Genomic DNA, 17,224 nt, shown 5'->3' on the forward strand with positions numbered 1-17,224 from the left:
AACATATCTCAAAATCTTTTGAGGTATCTTCTTTGCTTTCTTATTATCAGTTTTGTATCTAGGCTCACTGTATTTTGGACATTTAGTTTTCTATTCGTTATCCTTATAAAATAATATACAGTTATTTTTGCAGGCATGTATAGGAATATAGCCAAGTCTTAATTCCCACATGTATATTGTTGCTTCAGAATATGATTTCAGAAGTCTCTCTCTATCGGGAAGAACTGCTTTAATTAATATCAAAATTTGATCAAATGACGTCTGACTTCATCGATTCATGGTTTTAACATGAAGTAATTTTATCAAAAACTCCAACTTGGAAAACTTTATACAATTTGGATAGAGTGGCTCTTGTGCATCCCTTACAAGCTTTGTAAATTGTTCAGAAGTCTCTTCTACCTCAAGCCGGATATTATGTTCATGATCAAAATTACTTTCAGATGCAGTAGTACTCATACATATATTTGAACAAGCACCCTGATGTAAATCATCTAATAATTCTCCTATACCACTATGTTTGACAGATCCAGCAGCATCACTATCATCTTCAGTATCGTCATCGTTACGCACCACTTCATTCGGATCACCCTCCCCATGCCATATCCAACAAGTATACTTCTTATCCATACCATAATATAGCAGATGCTCCTCAACAAGTGTTATGTGATGATATACCATATTGACACATCTCTTGCATGGATACTTTATCTGACTAACACTGTCAGCCTTATGCCGTGCAAACTCAATAAAATCTCGAACTCTTTTTCGATATTCAGACAAAAAAATACCTCTAGCATTCATCCAATTTTTATTGATATCCATCTAACAATAAATAGAAAATCATTAATAACAAAAAGAAGGTTCAGTGGTATTTTGGATCTCGATCCAAATTTCGGATTGAATCGTGATCCGAATTCTGACCAAAATCTCGATTCGAATCCAGACACGGATCACTTTAAACAAAACAACACATAATAAAAAATACAGACTGAACAGTAACACAAAAAATATCCTTCCATCAATTTAATGAAGTAAAAATATATGATCCTATCCATTTCAAATCATTACTAACAGGTGTGGTCCTATCCCTTTCAGAAAAGTAATAATCTTATTATTGTTATTAGTAGATATTTTGTCTCATTATTATAAAAATTTCAGCAGCATCTCTCTATGGTTCTCCAAGTATACGATGTGAATATGATGCCTACGCACCCTTTCCACTATATACCCAAAGAACAATAGACAGATAACTACTGAATACCACATAATGAAATAAAATATCAACTATTAACAATAATATGATTATTATTTTTCCAAAAAATCTGAATACAGGATATTCAAGAGTCGATCTCGATGAAGATCGACTCTTGAACGAAAATCTACAGCTCAATACAATTTAACTACCATCTCTGAATATACATTCGAAGATGGATTTCTAATTTATCAAAAAAAATAATTCTACATTGAAATTTTTTCATCAAAAATTTCAATAGATTTTTTTAAAAATAGAAATACTTTTTATATTTAATTATAATAAATAAAAGCATATAAAATAGTATATAAAATAATTAAATTATAATAAGTAACAGCAATGTGCATTATGTTAGTTGAATAAAAATAATTAATTAAATAATTAAATAATTTAAGTAGTAATATTAAAAAATTTATGCAATAAATATAATTAATCAAATAATTTTTTTGGCCCCGTCTCCATCGGTCGACACCCTCCCCAGCCCCGTCTCCCCCGACCGCCCCCTCCCCGACCCCATCTCCACCGACCGACACCCTCCTCGGCCCCATCTCCCCCGACCGCCCCCTCCCGAGCTCCGTTCGCCGACTGACACCCTCCTCGACCCTGTCTCCCCCGACCACCAGTGGCCCTGTCCTCGGCCCGGTCTCCTTCGATCATCGGTAGGCCCCCTCCCTGGCCCTATCTCCCTCGACCGCCGGCCGGCCCCTCCCCGACCTCATCTCCGTCTGCCGACACCCTCCCTAGCCCCGATCTACCCCGACCACCAGTGCCCCTGTCCCTGGCCCCATCTCCTTCGACTGCCGGCAGGCCCCCTCCTCGACCCCGTCTCCACTAGCCGACACCCTCCCCGACCCCATCTCCCCCAGTCGACCCCTCCCCGACCCTATCTCTGTCGATCGACACCCTCTTCGGCCTCATCTCCCCGGTCGCTAGCGGCCCTATCCCCAGCCTAGTCTCCTTCGGCCACCGACAGGCCCCCTCCCCGACCTTGTCTGCCCCGACCGTCGGCTGCCCCCTTCTCGGCCCCATCTCCGCGGGCCGACACCCTCTCTGGCCCCGTCTCCATCACCACCGACCGCCCCCTCCCTGCCCCTGTCTTCTCTTTTTCTTTTTTTCTTTTTTTTTTTTCTTTCTTTTTTTTTTTTCTTTTTCTTTTTTTATTTTCCCCCCCTCCTTTCTCTCTTCCCTTCCTCCCTCCCTGTCGCCCCCTCCCCGGCCCCATCTCCCCCGGCCGTTGGCCGCCCCCTCCCTAGCCCCATCTTCGCCAGCCGACACCCTCCCCGGCGACAGAGACAGGGCCGTCGGCCGCCCCCTCCCTCGCCCATCCCCCACCAGCCACATCTCATCCCAAACCCTCCCTGGCCCCCATCTCCGGCCCCAGACCCCATCCTCACCGGCCCGATCTCAGTTGCCGCCAGCCCATCCCTGCCGGCCCCATCCCAATCTACCCATCTCCGGCCCCATCCCTGTCAGCCCCCGGGTGGCCCGAGAAAACACCAAAAAAAAAAAGAAAAAGAAATCATTACCTCCGACGACAGACGGTGATGAACGGGAAGCGACGGGACCGTGGACGGCGATGGACGGTGACGGTGGACGGCGGATGAATGCGGATGGTGGCGGACACAGTGGCTGGAAGCGACGGAGGGGAGAGGGAGAAGAGCAGAGAGGGGAAGGGGGAAAGAATGATTTCGCACGAAACAGGGGGGGTAAGAAGAAGGGTTTCGTGCGATGGGATGTGAACTATTAGCGACAAAAATTTTCATCGCTAATTATTTAGAAAAAAAAAATTTCGATAAAAAAATTTTACACCAAAAAAATTATTTACAATGAAAAAAAAATTATCGTTAATAACACTATTAACGACGAAAAATAATTTTCATCGCTAATAATTTTTGTCAAAAAAAAATTACCTCATTTTCCTACTAAAAAAGTTTTCCCACCAAAAAAAAAATTTACGATGAAAAACTTTGCATCGTTAATTAGGTTATTAGTGATGGAAAAAGATTTTCATCGCTCATAATTTTTGATGAAAAAAATTACCCCAATTTTTCAAAAGATTTACGATGAAAATAAAATATTTCATCATTAATTATCTTATTAGTAATAAAAAATAATTTTTATCGCTAATTATTTTCCATGAAAAAAATTTGAATGGACATTATTTTGCTATATATATATTTTAAAAATAATCCGTTATATGACCTAGAACCCGCACACAATGTAGGGGCTCAAAATTAGTTAATAAATATATTGGATCTCAATCAAGTTTCCTCCAATCTCTATTTTTGAAACTTTTTAAAATAAATGGTAATGATAAATAATATTTATTGTAGTTAGGCATATGCACAGAGGGTATTGTTTTTGTAATTTGAAAAAGATATGTGATTTCATGGGATATAAATTTTTCTCTTCCTCAAGCAAGAATAAACTAGAAAAGATATTAAGTTATTTTTATATAGTTATTTTTATATTAAATCTAAGTTTCAAGTCTTTTTTCACTAAGTTATGCAACACATATCCACCCTATATAGTCATATTCTATTAGTTTCATTTTTTTGTTATTTAAATTTGTTTCATTTAATACTATGAAAAGTATACTTTAGTAGTATCAACTGTAGTTTGAGTTAAGAGTATTTGATTACTTGAGTAGAACTCATTTTAGTTCTTATCAGTCCAAGTCATTATAAGTATTTTTGAATCTGGATCCTTAGATTGGGAACTGACTTTGGTCCTTTGAGATAACCAAATGCTCAAAATTACTTTTCATACCTTCTAATTAAACTTAAAATAATTTATAGGTAACTAAATATTTTAAAAAATACTAATTTATTATAAAAAATTATGATAAATATTATTATTTTGTATGATATTAATTATGCTCAATTTTTTTTCTTTATTAAAGTAACTTAGATGGAGACACCATAATTAATATGATTTATCATAAAAGATATCTTGCTATTTAGACATGATCAATCAATATTATAAATTTTGAACTTGATGAACATTATACCTATTATGCATGACTTAATTACATCATCATGTAAATGACTTATACAACTACTAAAAAGTTTAGAAGAGCTTTTATTTAAAAATGTTTAGGAGGACTAGTTTGGTATATATTCGAGAATCTTTGGATAACCTTTTTGTGGATCATATTTTAACATATAAAAATCCAGTATCATCTCTTTTCTATGTTCTTGGGCAGATCCAAGATCTTTGTACTTTATGACCTCTGATCAGTTTATAAAACCAACAATCTATATAAAATTGAGCAATAAGACAGATTCAAAGAAACTTAAAGACGAAAAGTATTGCCGTAAATAATTTTTATATTTTTTAAATTTTTCTTTTTTGAGAAATATGGATGATGAAAATATTTTTGTCTCAAATAATTGACTATTTACGATGAAAATTTTTTTTTTATCGCTAATAATCTGAAATTTTTAAATTTTTTAAATTTTTATTATTTTAATATATTAGCGATGAAAATTTTTATCGTAAATAGATGAGTAACCTATTATTTACGATGTAATATTTTTGTCATAACTAATCTGTAATTTTTAAATTTTTAAATTTTTTTTAAATATTAGCAATAAAAATTTTTCATCATAAATATTAGAGTATTGGCGATGAAAAGTTGATATTTATCACAAATACATAATTATTTATGATTAAAAAATTTTTATCACTAATAATCTGTAGTTTTTGAATTTTTAAAATTTTTTATTTTTTTCACGTATTTGCAACGAAAAATTTTTATCGTAAATCATCTCATATTTTATGATGAAAATCAGCATTCTATCATAAATACTTGATTATTTATGATGTAACATTTTCATCATTAATAATCTATAATTTTTAAATTTTTATTTATTTTTTAAATATTAGCGATGAAAATTTTTTATCATAAATATTAGAGTATTGATGATGGAAAGTTGATATTCATCATAAATATAAATTATTTATGATGAAAAAATTTTCATCGCTAATAATCTATAATTTTTAAATTTTTAATTTTTTCATATATTAGCGATAAAAAGTTTTCATCATAAATCATCTCATATTTTGTGATGAAAATTGGTATTCTGTCAAAAATACATGATTATTTATGATGTAACATTTTTGTCACAAATAATTTATAATTTTTAAATTTTTAAAATTTTTAATTTTTTTTAAATATTAGCGAAATTTTTTTTTTATCATAAATATTAGAGTATTGACAATGAAAAGTTGATATTCATTGTAAATATATAATTATTTATGATAAAAAAATTTTCATCACCAATAATCTTTAGTTTTTAAATTTTTAAAATTTTTTATTTTTTTCACGTATTAGCGATAAATTTTTTTTTATCATAAATCATCTCATATTTGGTGATGAAAATTAGTATTCCATCATAAACTCTCAATTATTTATGATGTAACATTTTCATCATAAATAATCTATAATTTTTAATTTTTTAATTTTTTTTAAATATTAGCGATGAAAATTTTTATCATCAATAATTGATATTTATGATGAAAAATTTATTTTCGTCATCGATACTCTAGTATTTGCAACGTAACTTTTGTGTCGCAAATAATCTGTAATTTTTTAAATTTTTTATTTTTTCAAATATTAGGGATGAAAAATATTCATCATAAATAAGCTTGTATTTGCGATGGATAATTACTTTTCATCGATAATACTCATTATTTACGATGAAAAACTTTTATTATAAATAATCTATAATTTTTAAATTTTTTATTTTTCTTCAAATATTAGTGGCAAAAATTTTTTATCGTAAATAACAAATATTTACGATGAAAAGTGAGTTTTCATCGCAAACACTTATATTATTTATGATGAAACTATTTTCATCACTAATATTTAAAAATTTAAAATTAAAATAAATATTTTATTATTTATGATAAAAATAATCATCATAAATAATTTATATTTATGATAAATTTTTTTCATCACTAATATAATTTATTTATGATGAAAAAAATTATCATAAATATTTTATTATTAACGATGAAAATAATTTTTCATCGTAAATAGTCTTATTTGCGATGAAAATACAATCCGTCACAAATAAATTTGTCATAAAAACTTTCTTTTCTTAGAGTGAAGATTATACTTTCAATAAGGTAAATCAAACAAATGCTCTTCTTTTTCCATAATTGCTTAATAATTCTATGTCTAGATGCTACCATTATGTTATCATTATTTTCACTTTCATTTACATAATCATCAATATCACAGAAGTTGCCAGCATCCTCAAATGCTCTTGCATCAATATTGCAAGCAATGTCCACTGTCAATCCTTCATTCATTGAGCTTTTAATATCTTTCCTTCCTCTTTTCTTAGAATATTTAGAAATGTTACCATATCGGTGATTGATGCCATGCATTTGTCTAAGAATCTTAGTTTTAGATGGTGGTATAGGGGTAGGTCGCAACAATATCTATGGTACCATCCAATATATCTAACTAAAATTGAAATAAATGGTTGGCTTCCAACCATCGATGATGGCCCATATAGCATAACTTCTCTTTATATTTTAACCAATGTGAATAGGTAGACTCTCCACAAGAGGGACATGCAATACGCCCCTTAGTGCTCCAACTAGATAAATTAGCATATATAGAAAAATCATTGATAGTCTAAATAAGAGCTATCCTAAATTTGAATGTCTGACTACTTGAAGCATCAAATACATTGATACCCTCCCATAGCTATTTCAATTTCTCTAATAAGATTGAAAAAAAAATATCAATACCATTGCTTGGACCCTTATCACTTGGAATAACCATCGATAAAATATGTGAAGATTGTTTCATACACATCCATGATGGCAAATTATATGGAATCAAAATAACCGGTCAAGTACTATAAGTAGAATTAATATCTAAAATGGATTGAAGCTATCAGTAGCTAAATCCAATCTAACACTACAAATATCTAAGGCCAAATTAAGATGCCTATCATCAAATACTTTCTATGCCAAACTATCAGCTGAATATCTTAACATTTCATCCTTTGTACGACTTTCATCATATCATCTCATCAATGAAGCTATCTTCTATAATGTATGGATCTTTTTCAATCTAGGTATTAAAAGAAAATAATTTAAAACTTTAGTCAATTTTTTCTTACTCTATGCAGCATTCATTTCGTTCAATATATCATCATCTTCTTATGTGATGCCCATCGTGAAGATCTATAATATTGCATGATTCTTTATTAACATTTTTATCATGATACAACATACCATCATTTGGATAACTATAAATTATTTTATATCCAAGATCCAATTCCTTACTATTTTCTTAGCTTCATAAGAAGATGTTGGCAAAACGGTACCCTCATAAAATACATCCTTTAATAACTGAAGCAGCATAATAAAACTCTTGCCAAATCATTTATTTTCAAATATTTCAGATGGAATAGATGCAGAAGGAAAAAAAATTAAAAATTTCTTATAATCTGGATATAGTTCTTGATCGCAATCTTTCAGTAAATTGCAATATCGATGTTCTGTCTCATCATCAGATGAATGTTATGACCTCTCAACATATATAGGATCAGTAAATGAAATCTCTCAAGTATCACAACTATTTCTTATCCTCTATTGAAATTTTCCAAATTTCCAGCACCAAATACTAGATTTGACCCCTTATATCATCTTCTCTTATAGGATTTCTTTGTAAACTATTAGATCCTAGATTAGATGTATAATCTATATGGAGGTGGCAAATTGAACTCTCCATGAAATACCCACTCAGTATAACCACTTACAAAACCATTTCACATTAAATATTTTTTAACTATTTGTGGATCGAGAGAAGAATTATTTATACATTTTCGATATGTACAAAAAATCTTTCCATTCATTAATCCTTTTTCAGCAACAAATTTAATGAAATTTTGAACTCTTTCAAAATAATTTTTATTAGACTTTGGCTTGTTTATCCAACTTTTGTCCATTATATGAGAATAATAACTGAATAACAGTTACTTAAAAAAGTTATACAAGTGAAATATTAGCTGAGCTTCCCCCGATAGAAAATAAAAAATTCAACCTTATATATTATTATATTAATATAAAGACATATTTTTAGTTCAACCAATTTGCTGTCTTTTAATGAAATAAAAAAATTAAGTCTCTGGATCAATCAAAGACCATGACATCCAATTGAAATTTGCCCTTAAAAATTCAAAAATACAATCATCTTTTTCTACAAGTATGTTCAGTCAAAAATGAAAAGATTACTTCATAATGTTAGCTTATGTAAATTAAAAAGAGAACACCTTAATATTGTAGTGATTCATGAGGTATTAATTAATTAGTATGCAAATATAACAGCTTGCACAAATCTAACCAGCATATGCAATAATTCAAGATTCAAGAGTTTCTTTTTTCCTTTAATACCATCAAGACCCTTTTGTAAACTTAGCCACCATAAAATTTCCCTTTAAGTCCACCTAGGACTCTTAACTTGAAAAGAAAAAAGCTAATCTGTTGTATCCTCTGAAAGAAGCAAGTAATGTCTGCTGTAGGATGTAATTTTTGTCCTGAATTTCAGTCAAACTGCCTCTGGATTAGATATGGGACCAAAATTTAATAATAGTCTTTAGATTATTTAATTGGCGAACTCTAGCCCTAAACAACCAATTTTCTCTTTACCAGCATAATGCTTCTTCAAGAAAACCAAGAGAAGTTATTTATTCCCCGCAAGAAAATGATGGTTAAATGACTATGAAAAAATAATCTTTTGTGAAAAGAAAGGTTCAACCATAGGGGATCGTCATCATAGTGATCAACATTAGAGATATTGCCACTAAGAGGGAATGAAAGGTATAATTAAGTTTAACTATTATTCAGATACCACTCAATCTTGATGTATTAACTACTCTTCTTATTCTAGTCATATGTTTTGTTAGAAATAGGGAGGAAAAAAGCTGTTATAGAATTAGTTCTCTTTCCATGTTGCTAATAAGTTCATGAATTTAGAATTCACCACAGCAAAAGGATCTAGTTTGCATGATACATGGGTTTCTGGATTAGATAGTAATCAATTAAATAACATCATATAATTAATTATATGTAGGATAAGTTTTAAAGCTAGTAGTAAAAAGGTGTTTATCAAACCTGTAATTGGAAAAAAGTATTATTCAGGCAGAGAAATAAACAGAAAAAAGGAGCAAAGAATGGAAATTTGCACTAAAATTTTTTATTTCTTAAAATCTTTCCAACCTGAAAGAATCCAACTCATAATCTGAATTTGGACCACTTTCTTGGGTTGTATGTCATAAAAATATCAAGTATCTCAGCGATCCTTGACATGTTGTTTATAATTTTGCTGGGGAAAGGCACATATTTTACATATATTTTTGTAATATGTTAATAGGAAGCATAAAATATGTCTCCTGAACAGCCAATAGCTGCTAGCTCAGATGATCGGCACCAATCTCCTAAGGGTGAAGGTCCAAGACTCAAACCCTGGTGGTGGCACATTACCACCATATGACTCAAGAGAAAGTCTCTTAAGCACAAATACAGGTTTTTAAACAATTTTAATAACAACATCAAACAACAAGGTGCTATTAGAAAATTATACTTTGTTTATGCATAAATATGTGGACCACATCCAAAAGGGAAAAAATGAAGCATGATAAAAGCATGCCACCACCAAGTTACTCATAAAAACACCAGTGTATATGTAGCTTCCCTACATCTTGTGGATAGAAAAGGGAGCTAAGAAACTAAGAAGAAAGAACCCTATAATGGGTATCCTATAATGGCAACCGCCGTATACTCATGAAAAATTCTCTCCATCAGTATGTAAGGCATCTTATCATGATATCACAAAGCAATAAAGAAACAAATCTAAATAATTAATATTTAATTTTAATTTAAATAACTAAATCAAATATCTTACAAAATAAAATTTCATGATCTCGTCTCAAATCTTAATAAATCATAATCTAAAATAAAAATATCAAAGTCTGTCTCTAGATTGCTCTCACATGTCAAATCTCTGAATCAAACTAGTTCTCTAAATCTGTAAAAATTCTAAAACATAGAGTAATAAGCTAAACAGCCTAGCTAGTAAGCAATATACACTTTAGCTAGATAAATTAAGCAATAATAATATGCTAAAAATAAGCATGCAAGATGCAATAATTCAAAATATACATCACTAATTAAATAAAATCCATACAAAATTACTTTCATTCATAAATCAAATTCGTTCGAAACATCATGTTCATTTTGACAGTCATAAACTAAATCAGAGTACTAGTGCATATCCCCAACTGATAAGATATCAAGTATCAGTATTTAACCGTCCCACTGGCAGGATATCAAAATACCAATCCCCACTGGTGGGGTATTAGAGTACCAGTATTTAACCACCCCACTAATAAGGTATCAAAGTAATTACTAGCGTTTAATCGCTCCATTGGTGGGATATCAAAGTACCAACATTTAACCTCCACTAGTGGGGTTCGATACGTAATTAGGCTATGAGTCAAAATTCATCTCAATTCAAAATACTTTTTCATATATATTCCAATTCGAAAAGTCATAAATGAAGCAACATCAAAAGCAATTGATATAATCTATAGTAAAATTAATACGATCGATCATAAATCATTTGATATATCAAAAAAAGGGCATATTCAATAATCCAAAATACTATGCATCAAATTTATAAATCATGAATCATTCAATATGAAAAAATATTTTATAATTTATTGATAAATCTAAAAAAAAGTAAAATATTACTTATCTTATATGTATTCCAACAAATTCACATCATTTCATAATTTTTTTTTCAAAATCTTCAATTTGTAGATCAGATCACAGTATCCATCATTAGACATCTTCTTCTCGAGTTGACTATACTCCTATATATAATTTAGTCCGATAATCAGAAAGAATAAGGATAATTAGGAAAGACATGATTCACAAGTAGTTGCATCTAGCGATCTAGGTCTGTCAGTTATCTAACCTCATCTGATCAAGGGTCATCTAAAATCTAGATCGTTCAACAGAGATCAAGGGTAATCAAATTAATAGTATCCAATAAGAGTCAAGATAAAGGCCAACACAATGCTCGATGATCAAAGGTCAGTTTAGTCAAATAGTTTTATTTAATCAAGATTGGATTAAGATATAGTTGACTCCATAAAAATCAAATAGATCAAAACTGATGATTTTCGAATTCGATCAAAATGGATGCCGGCACGCTATCCGATGATTACAGATCAAGACTTTCACTAAGCTAAATCAAAATCATGGAAAGAAAGTCCATTGAACTAATCTTAGAGAGAGAAATCATCTTAGAAGAAGAAAATTCATAAAGAAAGTGGGGCTTTTCTAGAGAGAAATAGAGAAAGAAATTGGAGATAGAAACTTTTTAGAGAGAAAATGGAAGAGAGAAGGGAGAGAGAGAATTTGTCTCTTTTTTTTTTCTTTTCTTTTTTCTCCTCTTTTTTTTTTCTTTTTTTCCTTCTCTCTTTCTCTCTCACAGTTCCATAGTGAAATAGAGGATGGCTTTCCCCTTTTTATGTGAGATCAGTAGAGCAACCATCGTCGGCGCGCCTGACTAGATTTGGATACCATTAGATTTGATTATCTATGATGTTTATTGAATCATCTATATACTAATTCAACTTTGATTTAATTAAATCATTTTGATTTGATCGATCAGATTTTCGGATAGTATCGCCTAACTAGCCCTATTCCATCTTATTGATTTCTCTCTCCTCTGATATTCTCACTATATGATTTATGAACCAACCTGCTTTTTTGAGTTTGAGTTGATTCTGATGGAGGAGTTTAATTTGAAATTTTTATTTTGATTTAATTATGAATTAGAATTAATGTAAGGATATAAATTTGAATAATAGGTTCTGAAGGATACTTTCAGGATTTGATTGAATCTGCCTATTCAATATTCTACAAAAATAAGTAATAAAAAATCTTCTCGAAATATTTCATAGTTTATTTTGAAAGTAAATAATTATTCTTAAAATTATGCATGATTTATGAAATTATATTTTGAATAGCAATTGATTTGAAAAATTGATATTTCTAAAATACTATGGTTTATTGATTATGCATATGTTTAGTAAAAATTATTGAAGAAGATCCGATAGCATACATGATACAAAAATAAAAATATAGCAAAAAGTAAATAGATTAGACAAGCATGCTAGAGATGGCATCTCTAAAACATCAGGATCCCTCATAGTTAGGATTAAGATTAAAACAAAAGAAAAGAAGATCTGATCTTCACCTTGCATGGATAGATCTTCACTGCGATTCGATGATCATGGATGTCTTCAAGATTTCTTCGAAGCTGAGTATGTATTCAGCCTCTACAGATATCTACACAAGGATGATGTGATCAGGAGATCCTGATCTCACTGGGGTGCTCACTTCTTTGCAGAGATCGCTCCTTGGATGTTGAATATTTTTTTCTTTTCTCTTCTCTTTTCAAGAGAACAACAGAGAATTGGAGGAGGAAGATGGGAGAGGAGATGGGCATGGAGGCTAGGGGATGTCCAACTCCTTGGACATTGAAGAGAAGAAAGAAGGGAGGCATTACAGATAAAGTATCACCCCTTGTGCATGAACTACTTTCATGCAGATCTCTTTTTGCATAATCTCCTTTCACACATGCCCCCTTTTCAGATCTTAGGAGGCACTGATCTATCTCAAGGCCTTTTTAAATCCCAACACCCTAGGGTTTGGTGAGAGTCTTATGGCACTAGGACTCCTTAGGATGGAGTCTGCCCCATCTCATGAGGTGCCACTTATCTTATGGTGCTACTACTTTCCATGCAAAAAGAAAACTCCACGGTAATCCCTTTGTGGTGTGGATAAATCTAGGGCATGATGTCTCTGGGACCAAGTAAAACACTTGGTCCAAGGTTTGGTCAAAATCCAATCAAGTTTGGTTTCATAATAAGTTAAGTATTTATTGAGTCCAAACCTTTTTAGACCTATGAAATCCAATCTGACTCAAACTTAGACAAAGTCCAATCAAATTAAATCTTAATTTAATTTGATTAGGACTCAATTCTAATTATTCGATCAAGTTAAATAATATAGCAATAATTACAAATATATCCTCTTTTAACTCACTAACTGTTAGCAAGTCCTCATAACTTTTACAAATCAGTCCAATTATCAATCATATTGATAATCGGATCCTACAATGATTCAAAATCATAATTCAACCATCCGATTAGTTAGAACCTCCTATGTATGTGATTTCATAGATTTTATTCTATCTGCTAGTGGGATATATTATGATCTCCATCACTAATATCATTGAATTTTTTTTTAATAGATTCGAACAGTTCAAACTCATCCCATAAAAATTATTGATCATCAAAATAATTTTTGTTGATCTCACAATCCATCAATGATGCCTAGTAGTATGCAGTGGCAATCCAGCAGAATAAAAAAAAATTGATCCTCTAGGTATAGTTACCATGTGATATAATTCTTCTATCATAAGTCACAATAAGATGGAGGTTATAAAAAATTCATCAAACCCCATCATCTATCGTTTGTGAGATTAATTCAACTCGAGTTTATATTATAAAATCTTATGAAAATATTTTTTTATTATTCACATTGTCATGGCTATGGTCTTGAGATCTCAGTCTCATAAATCATATAAGACTACTCCTTATCTATCAATATCGATAGATCCCATCTAGATGCACATCATACTCCAATAAATCTATTACAGCAAACATGCACCGTAAGAACCCATATGGCTAGGGATCAAGTGTATGTATAGTCAAATTACAGCAATCTCATTATGAATAGTCGAGGCACCGCAGATTAGAAAATTAGTTATACTACTACAGCATCGAGAAAGTCATTAACGAGTGAGTAGATATCCAAGTGACTTCTCATGTTACCCTTGTTCTCTAACAATCATCTGTATTCTCACTCTAGTATCTCTACACTGTAAACTTGAGACTCATCTATCTAAAGAAAAGTGATCCATGCACCAATCTTATTGGATCAATCATCATTTATGTGAAGATCCATCGATCAAGAGTAATTTAGGAATTAATCACCAATGACACATGCCTCAAATTTTCAACTCTTGAGAATATGTATCATCATCTTATTATTTTTTGGATAATTTATAGACACATACACAACATGAATGGCAATAAACTATTCAATTTTATTAATAAATAATAAGATCAAGTACAAAATTATATCTCAAAAAGAATAAATATGTCAGTCAGATTGACTTCTAGGGCATACATCTAATAATCTTCCACTTGTACTAAAGCTAATCTGCTATATACCTAAACCTCATCTTCTCAAAGTAGGCTTCAGTCTTCTGCTGGCTAAGTGGTTTAGTTAGTGGGTCTGCTACATTATTCGTGGAGTCTACTTTCTGCACCTCGATATATTTTATTTCGAGATAGTCATGTATGATGTGAAATTACCGCTTAATATGCTTGAACTTCTGATGAGATCTGGACTCCTTAGTTAGAGCTATGGCACCATTATTGTCGCAGTATAGTGTTATGGCATTTAACGACATTACCCTAAGTTCTACAATGAACTTTTTAAATCAGAAGACTTCTTTAGCAATCTTAGAAGCAGTGATGTAATCTGCTTTCATGGTGAATCTACAATGATCGATTTTTTAAAATTTTTTCAATTTATCGATCCATCATTGCATAAGAACACATATCTTGATGTAGACTTTCTGTCATCGACATCAAATATAAAGTCTGAGTCAGCATATCCTTTTATCCTCAACTTTGATCCTCCTCCAAAGATCAAGAATAAATCCTTAGTTATTCTCAAGTACTTAAGGATGCTCTTCATAGTTGTCCAGTGCTTCTTATCTAGATTTGACTGATATCTGCTTGTGGCACTCACAATAAGAGATATATCAGGTTGTGTACATAGCAGACATACATGATGCTCCCAATAGCTGAAACATAAGAGATCTTGCTTATGCATTGAATCTCCTCAGATGTATTGAGACACATCTTCTTGAAGAGATGAATTTTATGTCTAAAGATAAAAATTCTCTTTCAAAGTTTTTCATACTGAATCTTTTCAATATCTCTTCTATATATATTTTCTATGAGAGATTTAGTATTCTTTTAGATTTATCTCTATAGATCTTTATTTTCAGAATATATGATGCTTCCCCAAGGTCATTCATAGAGAATTCTTTAGACAACCATATTTTAACCAAAGTCAGTATGAGAACATCATTCACAATAGGAGGATGTCATCCACGTACAATATGAAAAATATAACTGTACTTCTACTGACCTTCTTGTAAACATATGGTTCCTTCTCATTCTTGATGAAATCAAATGATTTGATCATATTGTTGCAATGAATATTCCAACTTTGAGATGCTTACTTTAGTCTATATATGGATCTTTGCAATTTGCAGACCTTGTGATCTCTATCACTGAAAGTAAAATTCAGAGGCTGCTCCATAAAGATATTTTACTTAAGATATCCATTCAAAAAATTAGTTTTCACATCCTTCTATCATATCTCATAATCATAATATGCTGCGATAGCAAGAAAGTATGGATGGACTTCAGCATGGCCACAGATGAAAAAATCTTCTGATAGTCAATGCTTTCATGTTAACTATAATCTTTCACCACAAGTCTTGCTTTATAGGTCTCTATCTTTCCATCTGAACTTTTTTTTCTTTTGTAGATCCAGTTGCATCTAATAGGTACCATACCTTCTAGTGAATCTACTAAGGTCCAAACTTGGGTGTAGTGTATAGAATCAATTTCTGACTTCATTGCATTTAACCACTTTTCAAAATTAATGTTCGACATCACCTCATAGTTATTTTTGGGATCATCCCTATGTTCCTTATCTTCTATGAGGAACATTTCCTCTACAACCTCTGTAATCATACCCAAATATCTTTCAAGAAGATGAAAGATTCTACTAGATCTATGAGATAGAGGAGGTACTACATGTACTGATTCAGCATGAATATATTCTATAGGTTCTATGACTCATTGCTCTTCATAGACTTTCTCTTCGAGCTCAATTTTTCTTCCACTACCTCCATCTTGGATTAAATTATTTTTTCACAAATATAGCATGTCGGCTCATAATCATATTATAATCCTCTGGAAAGTAAAAATAGTATTCGAAAGACTCTTTAAGATATCAATAAAATGAGCTCTCATAGACCTAGTCTCTAACTTATCTATCTATTATTGTTGACATGGACCGGACATCTTCAAATCTTGAGATGATCAAAACTCGATTTCTTACCATGCCACATCTCATATGGTATAGTAAAAATAGATTTAGAGAAAATTTTATTTAGTATATAAATTATAGTAAGCAAAGTATATTTCTAAAGAAATAAGAGAAGATTCGTGAAGCTCATCATGGATCAGATCATATCCAATAGAGTCCTATTCCTCCTCTCCAACATCCCATTGAGTTGAGGTGCATTAGTAGGAGTCCATTATGAGACTATACTATTTTTCTTGATATAATTCTAAAATTCTCCACTTAGGTATTCACCTCCTTAATATGATCGAAAAATCTTAAAGAATTTTTCAGTTTGCTTCTCTACTTCATATCTAAATTCTTTGAATTTTTCAAAGACTTTAGATTTATACTTCATAAGATACACATACTTATACCATGAATAGTCATCGATAAAGATAACGAAGTAAAGATAACCACTCCTAGCCTACACATTAAATAGGCCATACACATCAGTGTATGTCAGAGTAAGTATCTTAATGGTCCTCTCCCCATATTTCGCTAATAAGTGGTATATTTTTATATTTATTGAAGATATTTTTGATAATTTATGATGCTAATATCTTCTTAAAAACCTAATCTTATAAATAAATTAGATTTTCTTACAAAAATAAATAATTTTAAAAAAATATAAAATTAGAGCATATTTATGAAAAA

At 31.4% G+C, this 17,224-nt stretch overlaps 1 pseudogene; it reads right to left on the reverse strand.

The window, feature by feature from the left end:
• Nucleotides 1-6,298: 6,298 nt before the first annotated feature.
• LOC140856169 (uncharacterized) overlaps nucleotides 6,299-17,224 on the reverse strand; it is a 68,049-nt pseudogene continuing 57,123 nt past the window's right edge.

Source organism: Elaeis guineensis, chromosome 1 (assembly GCF_000442705.2).
Source record: "Elaeis guineensis isolate ETL-2024a chromosome 1, EG11, whole genome shotgun sequence".
Lineage (NCBI taxonomy): Eukaryota > Viridiplantae > Streptophyta > Magnoliopsida > Arecales > Arecaceae > Elaeis > Elaeis guineensis.